Source organism: Osmerus eperlanus, chromosome 12, assembly GCF_963692335.1.
Source record: "Osmerus eperlanus chromosome 12, fOsmEpe2.1, whole genome shotgun sequence".
In the NCBI taxonomy this organism is placed as follows: domain Eukaryota; kingdom Metazoa; phylum Chordata; class Actinopteri; order Osmeriformes; family Osmeridae; genus Osmerus; species Osmerus eperlanus.
This window is the reverse complement of record NC_085029.1, coordinates 6,270,109-6,283,052: the sequence shown is the minus strand read 5'-3', so window position 1 is coordinate 6,283,052 and position 12,944 is coordinate 6,270,109. Positions and strand designations below refer to the sequence as shown.

Below are 12,944 nucleotides of genomic sequence, written 5' to 3'. Positions count from 1 at the left end.
GAATGTGTATAACATGTTATTAAACCCCAGGCAAGGGGTCAAATGCAATAATTTGATGACTGATGCCATAACCGGTTTACAACTAATGTTAAGAATAAGAATGCTTGAGTCCTTTATGGATGATGTATTAGAAGACTGGAAAAAACACGTTCACTAAGGTTTCACAAACAATCCTATAACTACATAGCAATGCCGACAGTGACTTTAGACTTATACGAACTTTAGAGTTATATACGAACAGACTTCATTAAGAATTAGATACAAGGTATTACACAGGTGAAACTTGGCATGAGGGAGATTGAGCTTTCCAGAGGTAAGTGGGGCGTTAACATTTATCCTGTTACCTGGTAACACAGCCCAATTGCATCTTTACAATCTCCTCTGACCCCTCACACCCCTCCCCCAAACTGTGTCTTTTCACACTAACCTAATGACATAAAGTGCCAACTCTTAAAACAATTTAAGTACATAGACATTTCTATGTACCTATAATGTTATTGCTGTATGTATGGCTATGTGGTTACATAGTAGTCAATTAACGTTCATGTACAATGTTGCTAAATATTGAAGCACAGCAACCATTCAGTTGTCAGAACCATACCTGGTATACATAGAGTGAGGGCTTGAATTATTATAAAGCTACAAACAATTAGGAGAAAATAAACAAAATAATTTGTTCTGGACTTCACACACGTGACATTTAGTTGTTGAGGAGCTGAAACACATCTACTAAGATGTGAAGTGTAGCTTAGTTAAACGCTTAAATTGTCTGGTGGATTCCCTCAGATATAGTGGAAGGGTTGCTTCGCTGAAGAGATAATTTCATGTAATTCAATGAGTTCCATGATTACTACTGGACAATTTGCTGTAGAATGTAATTAATTTAATTTGAAGATCTTGCTAATAATGAAACCCACACATTTAACAGAAAATAGTTCTGCAGAGCATGCCAGGACGTGGATTGTGACAAACAGTAAGTCATGCTTTGACTTTAATTGACTTTCACTTTGCCCCGGAGTAAGAGACAAATAATGGGGTCTGGGAGTAGCTAGTTAACCTTCTGTCACGTAATACATAAAAGGAAAAACAAAAAATCCTTCACATGAATATATCTAACCTTCCTGTGAGACGAACACAGAGATGTCATGGTGGGAAATGTTACAGCAAGTGATTTTATTAAGTGGAACACCTACTGTGAGTTTAAGCTGCCAGGCAGGCATTGTTTGACACATATTCTACATAATACTTGGAGCCTGACATAATCTAGGGCTTTTCTTTGTACAGTTGTGCGATAACAATAAAAGTTAGTGATGTATACTAAAACACACACAGATGCAGTTAAAATCTACAGTATACAATTGTTAAGAGAGCACGGAGGTGGAGGGTGGGGGGGCTAGATGTACCTGTTTAATGTAAAGAAATTATTGTTTTTATCGGACTGCAGCTGTATTTTTGTTGCTGATGCTGACAATTTTAAATTACTTAGCATAACGAGATTACACAGTAATAATAATCATCATTCTTCGCTATGAAAAACTCCTCTGGATAACCAAACCTACAATGTACAACATATTACATGGCAGATTTGGAATCAATTTATGTTATGTACATGTCAGAACATGCCATGTAACTCACTTTGTTTACTCACTGTCATGTCAATGTTATTGGTGTCAGATACAAACCCCAACTGGTGACATTATCCCCCTTGGTTGAAAGGGAACATGTTGTCATCTTTCCCCTTTCAGTGTCCTCTCTCTCCATCTCTCTCTCTTGGTCTCTCTCAGTCCCTCCTACCCTCATTCCCCATGGCCTGAGGGAACAGTTGGCTTTCTGAATGCTCTACCCCCTTTGTGAGGACACATTGATTGGCTCACCCCTCTGCAAAGCAGAGCAGCATGGGGTGGAGGCAGCCAGCTTTAGCTGGTATTGCTCACCCTCTCTTGTTGAGATGAAAAAGGAGGGAAAAAACAGGGGGAAGGAAACCATCGAAGGGCTCACACATCACTTTCAGAAGCAGTCCCATGGCGGCCACCAATACAGTATGTTCACTTTCCCCTGTCTCGCAGTCTCTTGCTCTCTTAGGTCCTCTAATGAGAATCAATGGTGCTTTAATTGATTTCCCTCATGTCTTCTTGTCAAATGTGAACACCAATGCCCTTGTTTCCTCTCTCCCTCCATCAATCCTCACTCACTCTCATTTTTGGGAACAGGTCTGTCTAACATTTGTCCGAAAAGATATACAAAAATATTCTATACATACATTTAAGATATACTCTCTATATACAGTATACTAAAATAAATTAAACTAAAAACACATTAGTACACACAAATATGCCCAAGGGGGAAAGATCCTCTATCAACATCACCACCTCGCTCCCTCTTTGTCTCTCCCTCTTTCTTTCATTCTTTGGACCTTCAGACCCACCACCCAGCAGGCATCGGCCATAGCACAAGCCAGTGTGCAGTGAACATTTTGACTGGACGGCAGCCAGTGGTTGGATGAGGAGGATGTGGGCTGGTCTCTGGAGCTTGTGGTTGTTCATTCATAAACCAGGTGGGAACTGTAAATGAAAATACAGACATATCCCCTCCGTATCAAAGCTCATATTGTGCTTTCTGTGTAAGCAGCAGTTTATACCCATTCATTAAATGAGGAACATTTTATAAAAAAATTAAACACATACAATTTCCTAAACCTTTTAGTTTGATAAGACAGTGAGAAATAAGATGATATATACAGTAACTGGGAAAGTGTGTCCAATCTTTTGACTGGTACTGTAAATGTCAGATTTTCTTGAGAAATTAGATTGTTAGATTGAGATTATGTTGAGAAAAAGGGCTATTTTATGGAAACATTGCAAAAGCAATACATATGTCCACTCAATTATGCAAAGGATCCACTCAAGGGTCCAAAATGAAATATGTCAAAAACAAATGGATGAATGGTTTGTGGAATGGGCAATTTAAAACAATAAGTAATAAGTAAATAAGCACTGTTACATCTTATCTTCAAACAAAGTTCACCTGCTTTTGTCATCTCAACTGAATCTAGGATAGCATTATGTAGTCCCATACAGTCTATTCATCCATCTTCATGAGAGACAGAGAGAGTGAGAGATATTTAATTTTTACTAAGCTGGGTAGAGGACATTGGACAAGGGATAAAAGTGCACAGTGAAAGAAGCACACTAGCTATTTCAAACAATGGAATGCCCTATCGACACAGGGCTGATTGATCTTGAGGAACTGATGCCACAAGGGCTTTTTCTGGTACTCAAGTATATCACTCTGACCCAGGCGATAAGGAAAATTCCCCCTCCTATATTTGGACCACGGTGCCTCCTGTGGAGGATCACACACGTCATCTCAAGAGCTGAGGTGTCTCATTGCACCACACATTCTGCAAGTACAGTGTAATAGTGCACTTATAGTCATAATATGCAGTTTTAGTGTGTGTGTTTGTCAGTTTTTTTTATTATGTTTGAAGCTTGGTCTCTCATTTTATAATGATAAAATAATCATAATCAGCAACATCCATATAATTTTATAGTCGTACATAAGCTATTTGCTACCTTGTAATTATCGTATTCTTTTGTATTCTCTGAAATTGACATGTATACCTGGCCTCAGAGATAAGTAGGGTGCATTTAGAAATCAATGCTGCCTGTCACCTTTTAGCAGGACAAATGGTGCCTATTGTCGCTCCATCCCTCCCCCTTACTGAGCCAGCTGGGCTGGATAGGCTACCAAAACAGTGGGTGGAAGGTTACTGCCAGGCTAATAAGCCTTAATAGTGTACTTTTACCAATAGACGTATGACAAACTGTGCTTATAATGGGCCAGGTCAGTAGTGTGGTTTGGACTTGAGGGGCAGCAATGTGTAAAGTCTAATGCTGCTTGGCACAGTCATAGTTCCTTGACGTCACCACTCAGCCAAGCCTGCTGCTGATGCCGCTGCTGCTCTCAAACATGTCTTTGTTATTCAGAGCTTTCCATCGGAGACTGGAGACCTGTAAAACACGGAAAGTGGCACAACACTGAGGTGGGAAGTATGCAAAAGGTTGTTTAGCTAATTGCATTGGAACATTATACATTTTTATTAACAATGCCAATCATAATAAAATAAATATGATTATGTTTAATAATAACAATAACAAGGCCTAATCATAATAACAACGCAATAAACACACAAATTATCCTAATATAGCAATTATTACTTTTAAAAATACATTTAGGCTATATGAAATGTATTGGGAATAGGTAGCTCAGTGGTAGAGCAGTTGACTGCAGATCAAGAGGTTGCACACCCTTGTATATTGCTTTGGATAAAAGCGTCTGCTAAACGAATAGCCTACAATGTAGGCCCTAAATTATTACATTATTCAAAGGTTTAAAGCACTACAGGTAAATCTTCACTGACATCAAATGTAGGCCTATGTTTATTGTATAAATATTGACATCATTAAATTATATCATTAACTATTCAATATTGCTTAATTGTTCTTTATACAATAAACCCAGTAAACATGTACAGTTGTGGAACAGATTTTACTTTGTTCCTGGGCGACACGCACAGTCCAATCCCCTGTGCTCTAATGGCTCCTGACTGTAAATCCGCGACACATTTTGTTGGTAACCAGCAAGCATGGCCCTTCTGTAATAGAATAGCCAATGTAATTTGACACTTCAACTTACTGTGCTCCCCTCTAGTTGATTCAGTTACTCACACACTGACGTTGAGCCCATTCTCAATGGTTGTGACGAGAGAGGAAGATATTAAAAATCTAAATCTAAAAACATTGAGGAGTTTCTTCTGCTCACCACTCTCCGATAAATCTGGTAAGTAAAGTTACGTGATTGTTCTCGTGTAGCCTTGCGAGCTGCTTGCTTGCTATTTTGTTTCCAGTTGGTTGGAATTGTTTCCCAACAATGGGTTGACCACTTGAAGAAACACTGTGGAGATCGTCTTATCTCAAAGGTACGGTTTAATCATACGTTCCTCTGTGTAGTCGGGACGAATGGTCGGTTCCGTGGCAGGTTGTGCATTTCGTTAGTAACAGATGCCGCGTTGATCTTGACGGCGTCGGGTATCATGTAGCCTTTGGTTGTAGAATGGATCAAGACGGAATCAGTCAGAAGTCAGTGCGGTGCAATGTTTAGAGATGGGTTCCGGTCACTTTTGAGGATTGCAGTGTAAGCGAGACACATGGCTTATTAACTCGGGTCTGCAACAATGTTTATTTGTTATGTTAAAAAATTCCATTGAGAAAATCCGACATATTCTATAGGTAGGTCTTCAGCTAGCATCGCAGTGTCTTGAATTGCGTTCACTGTCTACACGTGAACAGACTAATGCATTTATGTGTATGTATGATAGACTTGGGATTAATTATTTTCTCTGAATTGATATGCATGTTTTAAAGCTCAGAGGAGCTTGGTTGTGCTAAATGTGTGTGTTATTACTGCTTTACGTGGTTTTAACAAGTTGACTCCCCAAATTCCTGTCGTCTGGATATGCATCCAGTTGGGACTAAGGGCCTCTCATATAGAACTAGGTTCCCTTTCATTGCTGTACATCTGTCCAGGAAGCCAAAGAACAGCCAAGTGGGAAAAAATGAGCGAGACAGGGCTCCCTGTCTCAGTCTACTCTCAACTATTGTCAATGAGAAAGTGGGAAAGAGAGAGTTTTAGAAAGAAAGTTTACTGGTTTGAGTAATGAAGAGGTATAGCACATTGGTATAAGATAATTCCATCATACATGGTTGCCAGAAGCAACAGTTAATTGTTTAATTGTATATTTAGGGAGTGTCAACACTGCTTGTAATTTTCGAATAAAAAGAACTACAATGTGCAGCTGTTTCGTGTATTTTTCTTCATCTAGTGCTTAGAGTTCCAAAATGTTGTACAGTACCCTGTACACAATCAGAGGGATGCATCTGAGAGGAATTTGTCTGGTCCCTGCATAGCGGGTTGCACTGTTTGGACACAGCTGTTGTGTGGGTCATTTGAAATGAGGACAAAACTATTCAGTATGGTTCAGACACTTGGAAAGGGTGTCTGCACATGTGTGTGTACATTTCTGTCACCCACAATAAACAAATTGTTATTTTCTTAACAATGCTGTTTCAAATATTGTGTTTTTATGTATGTAGTTGTCCGTCTCAGCGATTCAAAGCCAGGCACTTTGAGCGAGTACTGATGGAAGGCACACAATGTGTTTCTTTCTACAAAGAAATGCATGCATTTTTTCAACCCCTCAAAAGTCTCTGATTGTGTCTTAGGGACTTTTTTTCCCTTTTCTCCACCCCTTTTTTCACTTCTTTTGGGCCCCAGGTTGAGCTCCTGAATTACCATGGGGTAGACCCCACCACGCTGACCTTCTTCTATTCAACTTGATGATGTTGAAACACCAGTTGTCAGACAAAAGATACATTGAAACTAAGATCTGCATCCCAGCACGTGCATCTGGGAGCTGCAGTAGATCATTTATTAACTCTTCTTTTCCTACAAAACCATGGATAGCCCCTTTGTAGAAAAGAGAAATACAAATCTAATGGACATTCTGCTTGTTTTACCTCAGCTGAGTCCATGGGCTTTCCACACAATACTGGTTGTCTGTGCAAAACTTCATCTTGTTTTGTTTACACACAGCAAACCCGACGCAAGCCTCGTTGCCCCCGAAGGTCAGTCATTGTATTATTTTCCATGAATCCGTGCTGCAAGAAAAGCTTGACTCATTTTGTCTAGTTGGCAAGGTTGAGGTCTGTGTGTGTGGCACTGTGGATTGACAACAGCAACACGTTGTCTGAAGGCGGGTGGTAGTGGTAGGGGCCTCCCCACTAGTCCACTGAGGTGAGTGCACAGGCGGAAGCTGGAAATGGCCATGCCACATGGGAAATTATTCAACTCTGAGATCAGAGAGGACACACAAGAGGGCTCATTACCTTCAACAGGGCTGGCTCGGGAGGAGAGCAGCAGAGTTTCACAGGATGTAGACATCTTACCCTGCTGTTAATACAGTATTATTAAAACCAAACCTTCACTCTCTCCAACCAAAAGTCACTCTCTCATTCTTTGTTTTCTTGCTTTTGTATAGAATGGTGAGATGAATCTGTTCAAAGACAAAGTATTCATCCACTGCATGCAATGCTCTTGTTTGTCTGTTTATATAATAGACGTACATTGTAAAGTAAATCTTATGGCGAAACATCGCAGAGATCTTGTTTTAGTTGCAGAAATGAATCCTCCCTCTGCTCTCTGTTTGAAAACAGGATTCTTCTAATCCGTCTTTGTAGATTTGCATCTTGGTAGTTCATTAATCCACAACGTGTTCTAAAGTGGCCAGTAAACAGGCTAGTTAGAGAGCGTGTAATGTTATAATGTAGTTGGATTTGGCATGGGTATTCCCCTGAGCAAAGCAAGCCCTGAAGAATGCCTAAAGAAAATCCACAAGTAGTGTAATAACACTAAAAGGGCCAATATAAAGCAGGAACCCAAGCACTTCACTCTGGTTGTAGCATGTGTGTGTGTATATGTACGTATGTGTGGTTTGGGGGTGGGGTTGTGTAGGTTGTTCTCAAGGTCCTTTTGGTTTGTTTTTGCTGGGCAGAAAGAAGCATTAGGATGAATCACTGCCTCGGTGTAAGTATTTTTACTGAGTAAGAGGAATGCAGGACAGGTTGAGAGAAATACATACTGTATCACTTGACAGTGGTCATTTCTTCTGATGGGTAGCTATACAGACAGGTATCCTGGAGTCAGCTTGCATGCCAGTGAATCCATTTATTTAATTACCTGTGTTATTACCATGTTGAGCTACAGCTAAAGCTTATGATTAACATGTGGTATTCCCTCTGTGTGACTCAGACTGAAACTATCATGTCACCATTACTCCACCCACATGCACTGTTAGATGGGGTCTCAATTCCACAATACTCTGTAAAATATGTCTGTAGGGATTTTGCAACACCCCACCTTAGTGTGACTGAGGGATGGAGACATACAGATGGCACAGAAATCCACTCTGCAGCACATCGCCAAGTTATACAGGACGGTCATACCTGTCAAGTTGACTGTTGACTGTTAATATGGAGGTTCTATTTTCAAAACAGTGCTGAGAGAAGAGAGAATCTGTGTGTGTTTGTGTGAGAGGGAGATAGAGAGGAGGAAGGGATAGGAGAGGTGGCTGGGAGTGGCGCCAGACCACAGAACATTTAATCATATTAAAGTGTGCAACCACTCTGTGTGTTTCTGGGTGCAGTGGTGATGGGAGTTGTTATTGTAGCCTACAGACTGAGCCTTTGCAGACAGAGGGTCGGGCAGGAAGAGAATAGGGGACAAGCAACACCTGACTCAGAGAAGAGTAAAACCATACCAATGTTGTTGGTTTAAAAATACAGTAGATTTCATTAGCTGTAAAGTCGGCTGTCAAATGTAGTTCAGCAAATTTTGTGTGAAGACAAATATTTGTGCCTGGCAGTTACAGTGGGATGCACTAAAATATACACAACTTAGGGCTTGAAATTGCGATAATGTTGGTTGCATATGCTCCCGAAATTGTATCTGTGCCACCTCAAAATATATTTGGGAGCATTTGTTCAAAACATCATTATGGTGCGACCTGTTTTAATTTCTTTACAAAATACTCGCTAATTCGCATACTGCACAGTATGTGCCTGATGTGAGCTGATACAGTGACTGGTCTATTGTTCTATCCAACATTATGTAACCAGTTAAACTTCATCTTTACGTTCTTAACTTTAATGCAGATTTTAGATTGGTTAAAATTAGCTGTCAATCACTCCTTGTCATGTGACAGCGAGATAACCTTGCTCAAAATTTGAAGAGCTGAAAAGACAACATGAACATTTTCAGTGGGTGCTCCTTCATTTTTGCTGGTGTTCTTAACTTTTTAACCCTTTCTGACCCATCGTCGTATTGCGACAACTTTACCGCATACAAAAACAAAGTGAATAATTTTCTTTTAACCGTTGGGCTGTCTCAGACCCCCCACATTGCGATGGTTAAAATAAAATTATTTTTATTTGTTTTTGTATTGGGTAAACAAAATGATGGTTCGTTATGAACCTTTGGGTCATGTGACCCGAAGGCAGCACAAGGGTTAAAGTTGGTCGCACCAGTGCTACCAAGTAAAAAAGTAAATTTCAGACCCTGTATCTTAAATCGCAAAAAAATATTTGATGCGGTTATACAGAAGCTTGATCTTGAGCTTGTGAAAAGGATGACCATTGCATTGTATGTGTTGTTGAATTTGAACAAGTCGTTTGGCCTAATCCCACTGTTGACTTGTCTGCTAAGTATCGAGTGTGTTATTTCAGATCTTTTTGGGAACCCCTCTCCACGTAATCTCACTTAATCTAATCTATCCCCTTCGAATAGACTGGGAATCATGGGGACTTTATGAAAAAGCTTAAGTGTAAATCCACACACAACCAACCAGTGGCAGGTCGCTTTCTCAACCCCTCCAAGCAAAGCTCTTGTGACCTTTTAGTGACCTCTGCACACCCCTCGTTAGTCTGAACAATGGGGCCGGCCTTCACTACGGCTGGAGATGTGCTGGAGGGGTGAGGGGGGAGGCAGCAGCCGAACAGAAACAGAAACACATCGCTCACTTTATTAAAGGTCTTGATCACTTGGACTGAGGCTAGCTGGTTGCCAGGCAGGCTAATATGGGTGTGAATTACATCTCCAACGTGTTTGTTCTGAAACTTTTAACAGGTACACACAGACAGTAGATAATGAGTTTCCTGTAATGCACAAAACATGTGTCGGTAGTTTTGAGTTGAAAGCCTCTTCATGATAATCTCTGTTCCTGTTACCTTCTTATTTGTCTCTGTATTGTTTCTGACAGATTTATCAAGCACACTGTTCAGTTTTAGTTTCATTCCAACAGAAGGAAGCATACTATTGTACACGTTAGATATCAAGGAAGTAAACAGGCTAGTGGTTTTCTCGCTAATAGCATAACATTTCTTATTTGTCCCTAAAAAGCTCACTATTTCCCTTTGTGGAAAACATCATGCCATCACTTTAAATTCACAAATATACAAAATTCTTTATACAAGTATATACTGAAGACTTTGTTCATTCTGGAACAAATAAGGGAGGTACAATGTTTGTCACCAAATTAAATCAAATACAAGTAAGGAAAATTGGGTTGTTTGTCTCTTTAATTCCTCATGATTGAGGTCTACTACTAAGATTCTCTTAGCGGTTCCACCTATAGGACATGGATAATTTGAAGCCAGACAAGGCTTTGAAATGTCAAATGCTAAAGCAAAACAAGTTAATGAAAGCAGAGCCTACCCAATACACTTGAGTCAGTCTTTGTGGCACTCAGCCTATCCTGCCAAGAGATTTCTTAAAGGCCCACACCAGTCATAGAGGCATACATGTTTGATTTGACACACAGCGAAAAAACACACTGTGGATGTCACAATGCAATGTCCCATTGCTCTGATTAAGTGAAAAGCTTTGAATCATGAATAACATGCAGCTATTCTAAAGTCTTGGACTGCATGAATTAAACAGAAGCCGATCCAGATGTCTGCAGTAAAAGTGATAGTCAAACTTAAGATGCTGGAAACTGAACTTATTTTACTTCCAAATGTGGACCACTGGAGCTTATTCAGAGGGAAGCTCACACTAGTTTGAGATGTCAAGGCTATTAATTCATAAATTGCGACTACGATACAGATCAGACCTTGTCTTGAATCACAAAGATGTATAATATCACCACCAGCGAAGAGAGTGAAGGAGCTCCAAGGCTTCATCAGCCACCACACCACCCCTGTCTCCGCCCCCAGTCTGGTGTGTGTTTCTGAGTTTGGGAGGTGAGAGAAACCCTCGCCTCAGGTGAGTAATGAAGGCGATTCTCTGGAAGTGGTGGAATTACATTCAGCTGAGCCCGCAGGGGGTCCGTATCTCATTGTTCTTTGACAGGGCAAATTAACTGGGATTTACTAATACAGAGGGAATGTCTTTAACCTCCCCCCACTCTCCTTCTCGTCATCCCCAGCATGAGCAGAAGAAAGGGCCTGGGGTGATCTGTTTCCCCAGCAACACCGGGCCTCCTCCACCGGCAAGGAGAGAAAGGCTTTTTTGTCCAATGTTTTTAGGATATGCACTCAAAACACAGACACTGACAACACGGTCTGCGATTTAAAATCCCAACAGTGCGATCCGTGTCATACTTTTAGTTAATCTCTCGCAATGTGCTTGCATGCTATTTTAATGTCTGTTTGCATGTGACCTGTTTCCTTTTTGCATACGCAACGTAGAGAAGGGGGAACAGGGGTGGAGCTCTCTGCCTAAGGGGACTTGATTTGAATGAAGACTGTGGTTAGACAACATTTGCAATAGTTTTGTTAGTGCGAAGTTCATCCCAATTTTTACACATTTCTCACTCGCTCCTTCGAACTATCCTGCAGTTCATGGCTGAAATCTTGATTGCCCAGCTATATTCAACGTAATTCAACAAATATTTCCAAAAATCGAAGAATACGGTTAAGTTTTATAGATGATGTTATTTAAACATGGATTCTAAATGGAAGAGTGGGCAGTACACTGTGGATGTGCAGGTCGTACAGCAGCTAAGGTGGTGAGTCCCCATCACCGTCCGCTGCCGATACGCCAAGGTGACAGTTGTGGGAAGTAAATAAAAAACATAATAGAAGTCTTGGTCCTGGATGGAGTGGAATAAATAAAGAATGGTTCTCAGCGTTTGTGTGTCCAGTATTGCAGGATTTTCAGTGTGTGTACAGTAGAGAGGTTTACATTTAGTCATTTAGCAGACGTTCTTATCCAGAGCGACTTACAGTAAGTACAGGGACATTCCCCCCGAAGCAAGTAGGGTGAAGTGCCTTGCCCAAGGACACAACGTCATTTGTGGCACGGCACGGCTGGGAATCGAACTGGCAACCTTCAGATTACTAGCCCGACTCCCTCACCGCTCAGCCATCTGACTCCCGTCAAGGTTCCTATAGGCATGCGCCCATGTGCCTCCACTGTCTCAAGCTGGGGTTTTATTCTCCAAAATACACTTAAAATAACCGTTCTGTAAACACTGCCTGTCCATTTCCTTATGTACCTCATCCTGTGGCTGTCCTCCCACTCACACACGCACACAAACACACACCTCATCAAACCCATGATGTACCTTGACAAACAACAAATCACAAATGGATTCAACCCATTATTTGTTCTGGTGTGTTGAATTTACCGGTCACATTGATATCTTTCCAGTAGGTGTTTCAAGTGCTGGAAGGAAAATCTACTTTGCGTAAAATAGGATATCAAGGTGGGAGTGGTGTTCAAATAAATCAAGGATAACATGAAGCTGCTCGAGTGCTATTTGGCCTGTCTCTCCCTAACACACACACACACACACATCTATTTATAGGCACACATTGCATAAGCCTTTTTTATGACAACAGGGTGTTCTCACTTAGTATCACACAGAGTCAGCCTGTAACTGACCAGATTATTTTTACTCCTGTATGACACACACACACATTACACCTCCTTTTATTCTTCGCAAACCATCAGAGGCCCAACGGGCCCTTCAGGTTTCTTAAAATGTTGACAGGAAATGCTATTTTTGACCATCTGCTCTAAAAGGAGGGCATTTGTGAGTCAGAGCCACCATGGCATTGGACTGTGTGGTGCTTAGTGTGAGGAGCCTGGCATGAGGTGTGTGGACCTCGTAAAGTAGACCCCTGGCTGGGGAGCGCGCATATAGCTGCACACCAGTCATGGATGTACATGTGTAAGATGCAGCAACTTTGGGTCAAGATGGAACATACTAGGAGGGGGGATAGCACTCCTGGGCTAGACTGTAAGGATCAATATCTTCTGAAGCAGAGGTTTGAAATGTCTCAACAATATAAAGTCTGTCTCTCATCAGACCTTTTTCCCCTTCCCTT

At 41.0% G+C, this 12,944-nt stretch overlaps 1 long non-coding RNA gene across 1 annotated transcript; it reads right to left on the bottom strand.

Annotated features, from left to right (window-relative positions):
• Nucleotides 1-3,829: 3,829 nt before the first annotated feature.
• Nucleotides 3,830-5,106, bottom strand: LOC134031015 (uncharacterized). Its single transcript, XR_009931807.1, has 2 exons — nt 4,696-5,106; nt 3,830-4,010 (listed from the first exon to the last, which is right to left on the bottom strand). It is a non-coding gene; the product is annotated as an uncharacterized LOC134031015 (long non-coding RNA).
• Nucleotides 5,107-12,944: the final 7,838 nt, after the last annotated feature.